At 37.0% G+C, this 14,024-nt stretch overlaps 1 protein-coding gene across 1 annotated transcript in view; it reads left to right on the forward strand.

Moving 5' to 3' along the window:
• The first annotated feature begins 5,956 nt into the window (after positions 1–5,956).
• DGKI (diacylglycerol kinase iota) overlaps positions 5,957–14,024 on the forward strand; it is a 592,236-nt gene continuing 584,168 nt past the window's right edge. Inside the window, exon 1 of the mRNA XM_074193600.1 lies at positions 5,957–6,103. The gene's annotated coding sequence lies outside the window, so the exon portion shown is untranslated. The remainder of the gene's footprint in view (positions 6,104–14,024) is intronic.

Consider the following 14,024-nt stretch of genomic DNA (forward strand, 5'->3'; position numbering starts at 1 on the left):
TATATATATATATATATATATATATATATATATATATATATATAGTCATAAAGAGATTTGGACCTTCTCTGATCAATGCTCTGCATACAGTCCCTTAGAGGAACTCATATGTAATATTTTAAGATTAATAAAATACTCTTTTCATAGTAAACTTGTCAGGCAATAGAAAAGTTATCTCCTTTTTTTTTTCAGATGGGAACACTTGAAGCTCTGAAAGACTGTAATCTTAATCAGAATTTGAACTTACTTCTAATTCCAAATCCAGTGCTTTTCATAGTTTACTTGGCATTCACTTTGTTTTCATTTCTCAATTATTTTGTTGGTGTGAATACTGCTTCCACCAATATCTCTATATGGTCTTTTGTGACCAAAAATTTCTTCAAAATCTCATTATTTAATAGTGACCTTCTTGGTCAAAAAACTTCTTTGAATATGGGTATGTTCCTAATGCAGTCAGTCACCAAGCCCAGAATCAAAGTCTTCCTAACTTAGTAAGACATGCGCCAGATCTAGCCATTATTTGGAAAAGCATTGACTACTTCTGTGTCACCTTCACAATATGATGAGACATAAAGTTAAGTTCTTAGTGGAGTTTAAATGTTTGATGCTTACATTGAAATTTAAATATTTAACCGAGATTAATCTAGTCCAGCTGTTATATCTTATACTAGTCTTCTGTCATAAATTGTACCTTGGAGTGACTCCATGACATGATAAACCAGCTAGCCATCTAAAGATTGCAGCATCTGGAACATAGAAGATTTTGTCTTTGGAAACATAGAGAAAAACATGTTTAAACTCCAAGGATCAGAAAACACAGGTTGCACAGATCAGCTCCTTCTCCTTTCAAGACAGGATGATTGTCTTAATTTTGACATACCCAGGCAATGAAACAAGTCATCTGTCTAAGAGGGTGGTTTGATTAATAAGCCTAAGATATACATGGCAATGCAATTGATAAATAAGAGTGTGAATACAGAGTCATAAAATCTTGAAGTTAAAAAGCCAGATCATTTAACTCCTACCCAGATCATGACCCCCCCTATAACATCTTGACAAGTGAGGCAACTTGGTGTTTTTCTTCTTTTTAAAAAACACAGGGAAGGAAAAAAAGCCCATTTGAATTTTCCATTTCCTGAAGAGTTGACGGCTGACAACTTTACAGGAGATATCTGTCCCCATGAGAAGTCCATGTGTGAGTTTCCTCCCCTCAACTTTGTTGTTGCTTTTAGACAGTAAGACAAAAATAGTCTTTGTGGAATGCCATAAAAGCTGCCAAGAGGCTGCTGTGGTGTTCTTCAAAACAACTGTTTCATAATGTTTCATGTTTCTTAAGGCAAAGAATTTAAAAAGTGACTCTATCAAAATGATCTGAACTAATGTCCTCTCCTATATCCAAGACTGAACAATCCATAAGTCCTCAAAAAATCTATTAGATTTTCACCATGGAGCAGGAAATGTGTTAAGCACTGGGAATACCCAAAAAATCAAAAATATAGTTCTTGTCCTCAAGGGTCTTCCATTCTAATGAGGGAGCCAACATGAAAATGACTGTGTACATTCATAACTAATATAATATAAATCAAAGATTTTTAATCAGAAGGAAAACACTGGGTAGTGGCGAAATTTGAACTGAGCCTTTAAGGAAACCAGACAATCTAGGTGACTCAAGTTCAGTTTCCTGATGAAAATAATAGAGGATGGTATGCATCAATACCATCAATGGAACCATGGATTCTAGGAAGAAACATTCTCTACTGAAAGGTTTTCTTTTGCCACTTCTAGGACATTCAAGTTTAGCTGAGATTTCAGGGAAAATGGAAGAGTTTTCTGATATTCCCAAATATTTTCTACACCCCAATTTCCAGAAATTTCTTTAATTTTTTTCATGAGAGACACAGAGAGAAATATCTTTGGGAGAGATAGCACAATGGTTTAAAATATTTATAATAGAAAATCAATGACTGCTCTTTTTCAGAGAGCAGGTTCTGATAAAGGAGAAAGAGGGAAGAAGTGACAGAAAAATGGAACACTGAGGATCCCAAAGCAAACCTTACTTGCTTCATAATTTGGTAGAAGGTAGGTCCTGGAAGTCTCCACTAATTAATATTATACTTGACAGAAGACATTAAACCTGGAGACACCATGTGTTTGGTGAACAGAATAATTGAGAGGGCAAGGAGGAGAATAGTAGCTTTTGTGACAGTCTGCATCATCTTCTGAGGTAGAACTAAGTAGATACCAGCAATTCAGTTTACTAAAATTCACCCACACATCTCATAGTTCAGTTGGTCTTTCATTGAGCTCCTATATCTTTCCTTCATAAGAGCAGAAATTCAGTGAACATAGTGGAAAGAATCTTGGTTTTAAATCCTTGGTTTTAAATATCTATGATTCCCTGGGCAAGTCTTTTAAACTTTTTGGAACTCAATTCCATCATTTATAAAGTGAGGGGATTGGACTTGATGATATCTGAGGTCCCTACCAACTCCAAATACACAATCCTATGAATAGGTATGGGCAGCTAAGTGGTGTGGTGGATAGATCATAGTGCTAGAATCAGGAAGACTCATCTTCCTGAGTTCAAATCTAACTTCAGACACTTACTAGCTGGATGACCCAGAGAAAGTTACTTAACCCTGTTTGCCTCAGTTTTCTGTAAAATGAGTTGGAGAAGGAAATGACACACACCATCAGTATCTTTGCTAAGAAAACCCCAAAGGGGGTCATGAAGAGTTGGATGCAACATGCTCATCAATGCTATGCTGTGTGTGAAAACATTACCATTAAAATTTTAGTGATGTTTCCTATGACCTGGTGAGAGATGAGAGTAAGGAAGGAAGATGGAGGCAAAAGGTAGTACAATTCTGATAATCTATCAGGTATAATACATGTCTCTGCCTCTTAGAAACATAACATCATTGATTCTGAAAGCTGGAAGGAATTTTAGAGGCCATCTTATTTAGAGGCCAGAAATCCCCTTGAGAACATCCCTGACAAGTGGTCTTTGTTATGTACCCAACCACTTCCAGTAATGAGCTGCTTACTGCCTCATATGATAGCCCATTCCATTTTTAGAATTCACAATTGCCATAAAATTACCTGATATAGTAAATCCAAATCGTTCTTCCTGTAACTGCCACCTATTCTGGAGTTCTTTTCTCTGCAGTTGTGTCATTACTTTTCACTTGATATTACTTCCAGTTTTTGAAAACAGTGATAATATCTACCCTAAGTCTTTTCTTCAGTGATTATCTCCTCAGTTCCCTTGAATGTCCTATGATTTTGAGACTCTTGGCCAGAATAAAATGAGAAGAAAGTTAGATTTTGAGTCAGAGGACCCAAGTTGCTACCTTTCTGCCTTGCTTATATGCTGCTTTAAAAAATATTTCTATTCTATTTCCTCTCTTTATTTCCATTCTCCCCCACCCCCATGTCCCAGAGCTTTACTTTTCATGGTCTCCTTTATCTTGACCATGTGGTCTACAGCCTAGTTTCCTGATAGTTCAGACATTCGTATATGTCATCCCTGTTTGGGAGTAGAAAAGAAAGGAAAATCTCAGGCAAAATAAAAATCTCATCTTTTGAATGTTAGCTTCTTTGACTAGGTAAATATGAGTGGAATGGAAGTTCACCCAGTTGATGTGATTGAATACTCTTTCACTTCAAAATATATTTTTCTCATATCAACAACAGGGTCTAAAATTTCTCCATTAGTCAAGGAATGATCACTGAATTTGGAATCATGGAACTTGAGCCAGATTTTTGTTCTGTCACTGTGTAATCTCAGTCCAGACATAACTTCTTTGTGCTTCTGTCTCCTCAAATGTAAAATGAAGGAATTGGGACTCAATCACTAAGGTCACTAAGTTAGACCTGAGAAAGAATACTTAATGACCATTTGGTCCAACCTCCCCATTTTACGAATGAAGAAACTGAGATCCAGAAGAGTGAGGTGATCTGCTCAAGAAAGTAGCACAGCTGTAATTTAAATCCAAGTCCTCTGAGTCCAGATACAGAACTCTTGCTCAGTGTTGCACTGCCTCTACTCCCCCTTCCAGTTTTCAGTCCTTAGGTTTAGCATCACTATACCTTAATATAAACGTAGGCATCAGAGGATGTAATCACTTGAGGGATGAAACTGATACTGAGTCCAAGCCAACGCTTTGCCTCTTTCAATGCTGTGACCATGGTTAATATACCATAAGCACTAGCTTAGTTATTCCAACAGATTTAATTGTACTTCACACCATCTGTAGGTAAATTACTTTGTGAAGAGCATCACTGAGCAAAGAAAGTAAACAAAGAGAACAATATTCACTACATCCTAAATAATGTAAAGAAAAACCACATCTAAAAATGCATCAGAATTTAGACTAGCAATGATTAATCTCAATGTCAGAAAATTGGTAATGTAACCTATTTCCTGTTTCTCAGTAGAGAGATGGGAGACGATGGGTACTACTACTACTACTAATGATAATAATAATTACTTATATAGTATCTACTAAGTGATAGGCACTATACTAAGTTGTTTTTCAGATCCACCTTACTCTATGACCCCATTTGAGGTTTTCTTGGAGATGTTGAAGTGATTTGCTATTTCCTTCTCTAGTTCATCTTATGGATAAGGAAACTGAGGCAAACAGGGTTAAGTGACTTGCCCAGGGTCACACAATTATAAGTGTCTGAGGCTGGATTTGAACTCAGGAAGAGGAAACTTCCCGACTCCAAGCCTACCACTCTATTCACTGTACTACCAAACTTCCCTATGTGAAGTATTTCATTTATTTATGTATTTTTAAAAGGTGATATTATATTTCATTTTTCCAATTACATGCTATGGTATGAGTATTGTAGAATTATGCTTATTCTTCCATATTGTGATTTTTCCCCCCATCACAGTTTTTGCCATATTGTGAGTCAGTAAAAGAAATTAAATGGGAATATGGGAGGGGGGAGTTTTGTGGAAGCCACAGATGACATATTAAGGCCAACAGATGACAGAAAAAGTTTAGAAATTCAGAAAGGCATAATATATATGTATATATATATATTATTGTATTATATCAACATATTTTATCTTTTAATATAATAATTCATAATATAATAATTTAGACGACTTCTCTGTACTAAGGGAGAGCCAAAATTTTTTGAGTTTTTTGAGATCATGGAGTGCCACATTCCTAACCCCTAGTTTTATTATCTAATTTGACTTTCACAACAATTCTGAAATATAGTATTCGTACCTCTATTTTACAAATAAGGAAACTGAATCAAATGAAAGTTTAAATGCCTTGCTCAGCCAGTAAGTGTTCAAAGCCAAATTTGAACTTGGATCTTTCTGACTCCATGGCCTGCTTTTCTTTGCTATACCTAGCAGCCTCATGGGTATAGAAAATCTTATATCAGACATGTTTGACATATATGCTTTCTCTAACCTCTTTCTTTGCAACAAAGGAAGGGCCTGGAGAAGTTCAAAGAGGTGGTTGGATATAATACTAGATGTGATCTCAGAAGTCAACTAGTCCAACCCCCCTCATTTTTTCGGATGAAGAATTGATCCCCAGCACCTTTTAAGTGACTAATCCCAAATCACTCACTTACTAAGTACCCAAGGCAGGATGTCAGCCCCTAATTTGAGCTACCTCTGATGAAAGGGAAAGTGATTTAAAAATATATCAATAAAACCTTTTTAATCTTTCTTTTTTTAATGTTATTTTATTTTTCAATTACATGCAGATACATTTCAATATTCTTCTTTCTGCAAGCTTTTGAGTTTCATAATTTTCTACCTCCTTCCCCATGACAGTGAGTAATCTGATATAAGTTATACATGTATAATCATGTTTTACATATTTCCATATTAGTCATGAATAAAACATTTTTTAAAGAAAAGTACTGCATGGATGGACGCCATTGCCATTATCACAACTTAAGCTTTTTGAATCCTTCCTCCTGGTTTCTGCAGGAAGCCTGACCATGTAACCACCGGGCCTGAAGTGTTTAAGCCACCAACTGGTCTATTATCAATCAATCAACTGACCGATAGCTACGAGGATTTATTTGGCATTTTCTGTGCTGCTGACTGCCCAGCTGTGCTGTAAGTATAAGGTCAGGATCTGGAATGAATGATGAGACAATGATCTCCCCTTCCCCAAATTCCCATCCCGCTCTGACCTTCCCCAAATCCTTGAAAAGGATTATCTACTCTAACATGGGTGATGAAACCTTTGTTCCTTGTTTTTATATTTGAAGAAAATGATGTTGAGTCTGTCCTTCAGGACACTAGGACATTATTTAAACCTGAGAATATGACTGATCAGAACCATCACTAGCAATTTTTGCAGGGATAAAAAACAATAATGTCCCTGTGGGAAGATAGGCATAAGTAGGTTCATATGAGGTGTGGTTACTGGAAAGATGAGGTATGGCCTGAGTTGCTACAAGATTTCTAACCTGGGAAAGGATAAAACTACTACTCCCTCCCCTATGGAGGCAAAATCAGGAAGGGAGGGAGTCTTGTAATTATTATTGCCCTACCCTAGTTATGGTCTGGCACTAAGTGGAGGTAGGTTAAGCCAGTACAGGTAGAAGTGAGGAAGAATTGGGAGGGCTCTAGAAGAAACTGCCTTTTTTTATGATCATGAATTGCCTTCCTTCAGAGAATTCACTCTATTGGCTTCTTTTTCCAGGATCTCATTTTTTTTTTGGCTTCTTGGAAGAGAGTTATGCCACAAGAGTAGGTAAATGAAATTGAAATGATTGGGAGACTGGGGGTGGAAGGGTGACCATTTATCTCCTGGCCACCTTAAATTAGCGAGCTTCCTCTCCCCTGCCCCCTTCCATACCTGCTTAGGGGATCTGTTATGACAGGAGCCTAGGAGCCATAAAACACCAAGAAACTCAAAAGTAAAGTCAAACTTGGCAGTGATTCAAATGGAAAATGATCTGGGTTTTGGTGGATTGCAAGTTTAATATGAGCCAACAGACTCACATTTAATATGAGAGGACAACCTAAAAAGCTTATACCAACTAGAGCTGCATTGAGAAAGGGCAGTGTCTATAACAAGGGAGATCCCACTCCTGTGGCACTCTTCCATATTCTGACTCCATGTACCTATTTCTGGGTACTGCATTGTAAAAAGAGAATTTACAAATGAGTATGTCCTGAGAAGGGTGACCAAAGGATGCACTATTGGAAGTGTATTTTTAAAATCTTTTTTAAAGCAGAATTAAAAGAGAGAAATTTAATGGGAGACATATTGTCTTCAGGGCAAATAGCCCTGGACTGTTAGGGACCTGTTTAGGTCATGTGGGTACATGTTCTGGCTCTAGACTTGCTTTTCGGGCACTTATAGATAGTCTTAAAAAATAACCAAACATTTATTACTTCTCCTTTCCATTATTTTTCCCCAACTGAAGAGCAACAAAACAAAAAAGGAGGGAAGGCAGGAAGGAAAGAAACAAGGAGGGAAGGAAGTAGAGAAAGAAGGAAAAAATAAAACTTCATAACAAATATGAATAGTCTAGCAAAGCAAATTTCCACATTGACCACATCCAAAAATATATGTCTCAACTTTCAATTTAAATCCATTTCCTCTCTGACAAGAGGTGGTTCCTTATCTTCAGTCCTCTAGATTTGTGATTTATCATTCCATTAATCATTCCATTAGTCTTTCAAAGTTGTTTTTCTTTCTAATGTCATGTATACTGCTCTCTTTATTTATTCTACTCATGTTGCTCTGCATCAATTCATAGAGCACTTCCCAATTTTCTCTGATACAGTCCATTTTGTCATTTCTTGTGGTGCAATAATATTCTTTTACCCTTCATATACTATAATTTGTTTAACCATTTCCCAATGGGTGGGTACAACTCAGAATGCTATATCTTTTTGTATATATATTGGCCCTTTTCCTTTTTCTTTAAACTCTGAATTTATTGACCCAATAGTGATTTAACTAGGTTAAAACATGAACAGTTTAGTGACTTTGGTGTCATAGTTCTAAATTGCTTTCCAGAATGCAACTCCACCAACAGTATATTAGCCTCAGTTAAATAGAATTACCATAACAACTAGTTATCCAAGATCCCCCCTTAGGATTCCTGTCAGTTTAGCATGGTTCATATACACTATGGTCATGGCACCTTTAATTATCATCCCGTAGAACTTTCTCCTGGGCATAGGGGAGAAGACCTGGCCTGGAGTCAGAAAAACACATATTCCTAATGTCAAATTTGCCCTTGGATAGTGATAACTAGTATGGTGATTTAAGGTTTGCAAGGCATTTTACAAATCTCTTGTTTTATCCTGATAATTACCTAAATAGGCAAGTGCTATTACTACTTTCATTTTACAGATGAGTAAACTGATGCAGACAGAGATTGTGACTTGTCCAAAGTTATATAGCTAGTAAGTATCTGAAACTGGATTTGAACTCAGGTGTAACTTCAAATTCTGCATTCTATCCACTATACCATCTAGTTGCTTCTCAATATTTCCCTTAACTTCTCCCCTCCTCTCACTCCACCTATAGTTCTTATCTATAAAATGATGGAGTTGAATGCTGGAAAAATGACTCTCTTAGGTTTCTTTGAGTTCTAGCATTCTATGATTGACATCTCCCTATGCCTTCTTCTCCTTTCCCTCCAACTTCTTGTTATGCTTGATTATAGTGAACAAGTTACCTTTTTGCTTTGTCCTTCCCAAGGCAAATACCCTGAATCCTTTAATCTTTTACTATTTTCCATTACTTTATAATGCTCTTTGTTCATCTCTTCCAATTCCTTACCATTCTTTTCACGTCATTTTAGAAGTGCAGAGCCAGCCACTCTTCAAGGACAAAGAATAATAACTGGTCCCTTTCTGGAACAATTGGCTGCTTACCCCCACCCCACCCCTTTACTTGCTCCCCATAACACCAAGTGGAAAACTTTAAACCTTATCAAGTGTCTGCAAATCCAGAGCATCTGTGGCTCCAGCACTAAGTCAAGATTATAAACTGGGTCTGCCTTGGGCAAATCCCACCCCCCCAGGAAAGAACTTGAATTTCCTCCATTATGTTCCCTTCCCCTGCCTGTTCTCCATCACCCTTTTCACTGCAGAATTCTGCCTAAGAGTACTTTCTTAATATCATTGCTGTTATTGTTATTTAATGTTTATTGAGTGATGGGGCAGGAACTACATCAATGAACTTTTGTCTTATGGATAACAACTCTCCATTAGTGTCGATAAAGCAGTCTCTTGGAAATGTTTCAAAGTCGGGGCTGGTAACTCAGAATTACTTTCTAAGACAGGAAGGCAGCTCCAAGGTGGCTCATGGGAATTCTTGAAAAGGGTGTGTGTATGTGTGTGTAAGGAAAAGGGATCACAATGTACGAGCAAGTCCAATCCCTGAACTCCCACCTCATACATTAGACCCTGGTCCTTATCTTGACTTACACTAGTCTTATGTGAAGAAGTAGTGAAGAAGGACAGAGGGGGGAGAGAAGAGGTTAAAAATCCCAGAATTCTCTAGAGTAAATAAAAACAGGCAGTCTGACATTATATACCTTCTCCCCCCAGCCCCCCACATCTTCCCCTAATTCAAGCCTTGATCTATAGTAGAAATGATCATAGAATGTTAGAAAGGTGAGGGGCTAAAGAGAGAAGCAAGAAATGTAATGACCACTTCAACTCCCTAAGTCTCATTTTCTTCACCCCTAAATCAAGGGAATTGAACACGATGATCAGTTATTTCATCTTTTGGGAGTCCCTCTGGAAAATGAGAGGATTAGACTAAGGTACTTTTTAGATCTACATCTACAATGCACAGATTTCCCAACTCCCTTTATCATCATCATCATCATCATCATCATCATCATCATCATCATCATCATTCCTTCAAAGATCTGTGATTTCATTAGTAAGTATAGTCAAACCACCAGATGCATTTCTCAACTACATTCTTTAGTAGACTTTCTCTATGAATTGTGGCTGAAAAATTCATCACCCTGTCACCTCCATGGTGATATTTTCCTGAAACTAACTAGATTAATCTTTATACTATTCCCATACTGTGTCACCTGGCTTCGTAAAAGCAGCCAGAATTTGGATTCAACTGATCTTAGCTCTGAGCATCCAGGGTCACTTCTATATTATGATGAAGTATCAGAAGAAGATTTAAATATGTATAATTCAATATAATCAAAACCTCCACTCCAAACTTCAATTGTTCAGGTATGGAAATGATTCTAGTCCTGGAAGGCTGTTACATAGGATCACAAACTTGGCTTGGATATTCCAAACTGGAAAAATAACCCAACCTAACAATAACAACAATTAAAACCCAACTGTGTGTGTGTTGTAAAGGGACCAGCCCAGCCAAGTTTGGAAACTGTCTTCTAAAAAAGAGACTGTGACCCATGGGAAGGAGTGTGTCTCATACTGATGAAGATACAGGTCTTACAAAGTATTGAAATACAAAGTAAGATGACAAAATGCCTCCAAGTACCTAGTCCAGTCTTCCTTCTACCTCTCCTACCACTTTGTCCATTTGGAGTGCTTTGGTTATGCCCCCTCACATGCTCTCAAATCACTAACACAGAATAGGAAGCAGGGCTGAACTGGATATAAGATTTCCTGTGTGTTTGAAACTACTAATGAGGAAACTCTTCCAAAGGAGATCTGAACTTTCTTTTTTTTTCTTCCTAGAAACAATATTTTTTACAATGAATAAAAACTCATTACCCATTCTTCCTCTCTCCCATAATTCCATAACTTTTTTTTAAAACACAAATTATAGTCTTACTATTACCAGGGGATACTGAGAGACTGTGACATTCTCATGGTCACAAGGTCACTATCTACCAAAAGATGACATTGAACCCATGCCTTTCTCCCTATCAGCATTATGTAGATTCTTCTCCTCTCTCCCCCTCCCACTCTCTCCCTCTCAGCAGTTTTAAGAGTTAAATGAGACCTTAAAAATTACCTAATTCAATATTTTTATTTTATGAGTGAGGAAACTAAAACCCAGAGAGAGAGGCAAGGGTCACAGAAATAATTAACAACTGATCTGGGAGTAGACTCCAGTTCATCCAATTGTTTAGATATTTAGGTATTCTTATGCCTCAGATACTTAATCTTTCTATATCCCTGGGCAAGTCACTTAACCCTCTCTGTCTCAGTTTACTCATCTATTAAATGAGTAAGTGGAGGAGAAGGAAATGCTAAAATCACTCAGTATCTTTTTTTAAAGATTTTATTTATTTTGAGTTTTACAATTTTCCCCTAATCTTACTTCCCTTGCCCACCCCCCACAGAAGGCAATTTGCCAGTCTTTACATTGTTTCCATGTTGTATATTGATCCAAATTGAATGTGATGAGAGAGAAATCATATCTTTAAGGAAGAAACATAAAGTATAAGAGATAGCAAGATCAGACAATAAGATATCAGTTTTTTTTTCCTAAATTAAAGGTGATAATCCTCAGTCTTTGTTCAAACTCCACAGTTCTTTCTCTGGATATGGTACTCTTCATTGCAGACAGTCCCAAATTGTCCCTGATTGTTGCACTGATGGAATGAGTGAGTCCTTCAAGATTGATCATTGTCCCCATGTTGCTGTTAGGGTGTACAATGTTTTTCTGGTTCTACTCATCTCGCTCAGCATTTGTTCATGCAAATCCCTCCAGGCTTCCCTGAATTCCCATCCCTCCTGGTTTCTAATAGAATAATAATGTTCCATGACATACATATACCACAGTTTGCTAAGCCATTCCCCACTTGAAGGACATTTACTTGATTTCCAATTCTTTGCCACCACAAACAGGGCTGATATGAATATTTTTGTACAAGTGATGTTTTTATCCTTTTTCATCACCTCTTCAGGGTATAGACCCAGTAGTGGTATTGCTGGATCAAAGGGTATGCACATTTTTGTTGCCCTTTGGGCATAGTTCCAAATTTCTATCCAGAAAGGTTGAATGAGTTCACAGCTCCACCAACAATGTGATAGTGTCCCAGATTTCCCACAACCCTTCCAACAATGATCATTTTCCTTTCTGGCCATATTGGTCAGTCTGAGAGATGTGAGGAATCACTCAGTATCTTTACCAAGAAAACCCCAAATGGCGTCAGAGTTGGACACAAGTTGAAATGACTGAATAACAACAATAATCACTATTTCCCATTCCTCTGAAAATTGATTTTTGGTTATTCAAGATTTATTGTAACTCTTTCAGTGCCTGCCTCATTATACATCTCATTTTTCTTTTGCTAGTTGGGTTTCTTGTTGAGGTGATGAAAATAAAGGGAAAGGTAAATGCTCAGAAAATGCTCTGGTATCCAATGAATGAATCAGTAACTTTTTTTGAAATATAGATTAGCCCCTCCTGGATTGAGTTGAGGAAGCTTTCCAAGAAATGGCTTGGTATAGTGAAAATGGTGATGGGGACAAATCACAAGGGTTCAAGTCACATTTTGCCTTATTAAGACAGGAAGGCAACCTCAAGTTAGCTCATGAAAGATCATGAAATGAGAGTAGGGAATGGGAGTATTCTTCTGCAAATGGGGGTCTGAGTGAATGGATTCACAGTGATTGGAGTGAGGATACTCCCAATCTCCTACATTAAGATCTTTTGGAATTAACTTTTGGGTCGTCCTTTTCTATACCATTTCTTAGCTAGAGAAGAGAGAAAAAGAAGAGGAAGAGGGGGAAAAGAGATGAAAATATCACCCTAGGATGTTTCAAAGAGACATAAAGGCTCAGGATAACATCATATTTCATTCCCACCTTATTGCCATTCAAGATTCTCTCTCTCTCTCTCTCTCTCTCTCTCTCTCTCTCTCTCTCTCTCTCACACACACACACACACACACACACACACACACACACACACACACATACACACACACAGATACACACCACTTAGCTGCCATGGAAACATAGATTTTAAATATTTGAGCAGTTTGGGGCCAGGAAATGAACTTTGAAGTAAATATTGAGACTCAAATGCCCTTCAAAACTTTGTAGAATGATGTGAGAACAAAAGGGAACTTGAATAGTCACTGAATTATATTGGATTTCTCTTACTCAGGTTGCCTCTTATACAAGAAAATATATTACATTTTAATAATATATATTAATTCAAATTCCTAGAAGTTTTATGAGTGCTTAGTGATCTCTCTCTGGAACTCAATTTCCTCATTTGTAAATTTTTTCAACTTTATTTAAGGCAATGAGATTAAATGACTTGCCCAAAGTCACACACCTACATAATTATTAAGTGTCTGAGGCTGGATTTGAATTCATGTCTTCCTGACTCCAGGGCTAGTGACTCTATCCACCATGCCACCTAGCTGCCAGAGTTTCCTCATTTGTAAAATAAAAAGGGCTAAAGCCCCAGCTAAAATGGCCTGTAATTTTTTGATTCTGTGATACTGTGGTTATAAGTTCTTTCTCACATTCCGCTTTGCCTTTTCCTTATGTTTATTTCTATCTATTCCTTTTTGAACATCAACTTTATTGCATATAATAATATATATAGAAAAAGTATACTTCTGATAATCAGTGGAAAATGTACTTTGAGTTAATTTTTCTCCCAGAAACTAAGAGAATTGGATTGAGTTAAGAGTGCTGGTCCTGGTTCTACTAAAATTTGCTATATGATCTTGAGCAAGTCATTTGCTTCATATTTTTCCTCTTTGGAGTTCAGTTTTTCTGGTCCACCCATAAAAACGATTATCTTCATAGGGGCTGTACTTGTAAAGGATCTCAAAAGATACTTAGTCTTATACCTATATTTTACAGTCGAGGACAGTCTTGCCAAGGAGTTAAAGTGATTTCCTAAATGTATTAATATAATTAATTAATTAAAGAATATAATACATTAAAATGTATTATATTCCTTTCCACAAGTCCCTTTCCAACTACCCAGCTTAGATTCAAGTTTCTATATTGATTGATCCTCCATTAATTCTTATTTGACTCCCCAATTAAAAAAATCTTTCCCCATTTTTTCATAGCATTTTGATTGAAC

The sequence above is a fragment of the Macrotis lagotis genome, chromosome 7 (assembly GCF_037893015.1).
Source record: "Macrotis lagotis isolate mMagLag1 chromosome 7, bilby.v1.9.chrom.fasta, whole genome shotgun sequence".
NCBI lineage: Eukaryota > Metazoa > Chordata > Mammalia > Peramelemorphia > Peramelidae > Macrotis > Macrotis lagotis.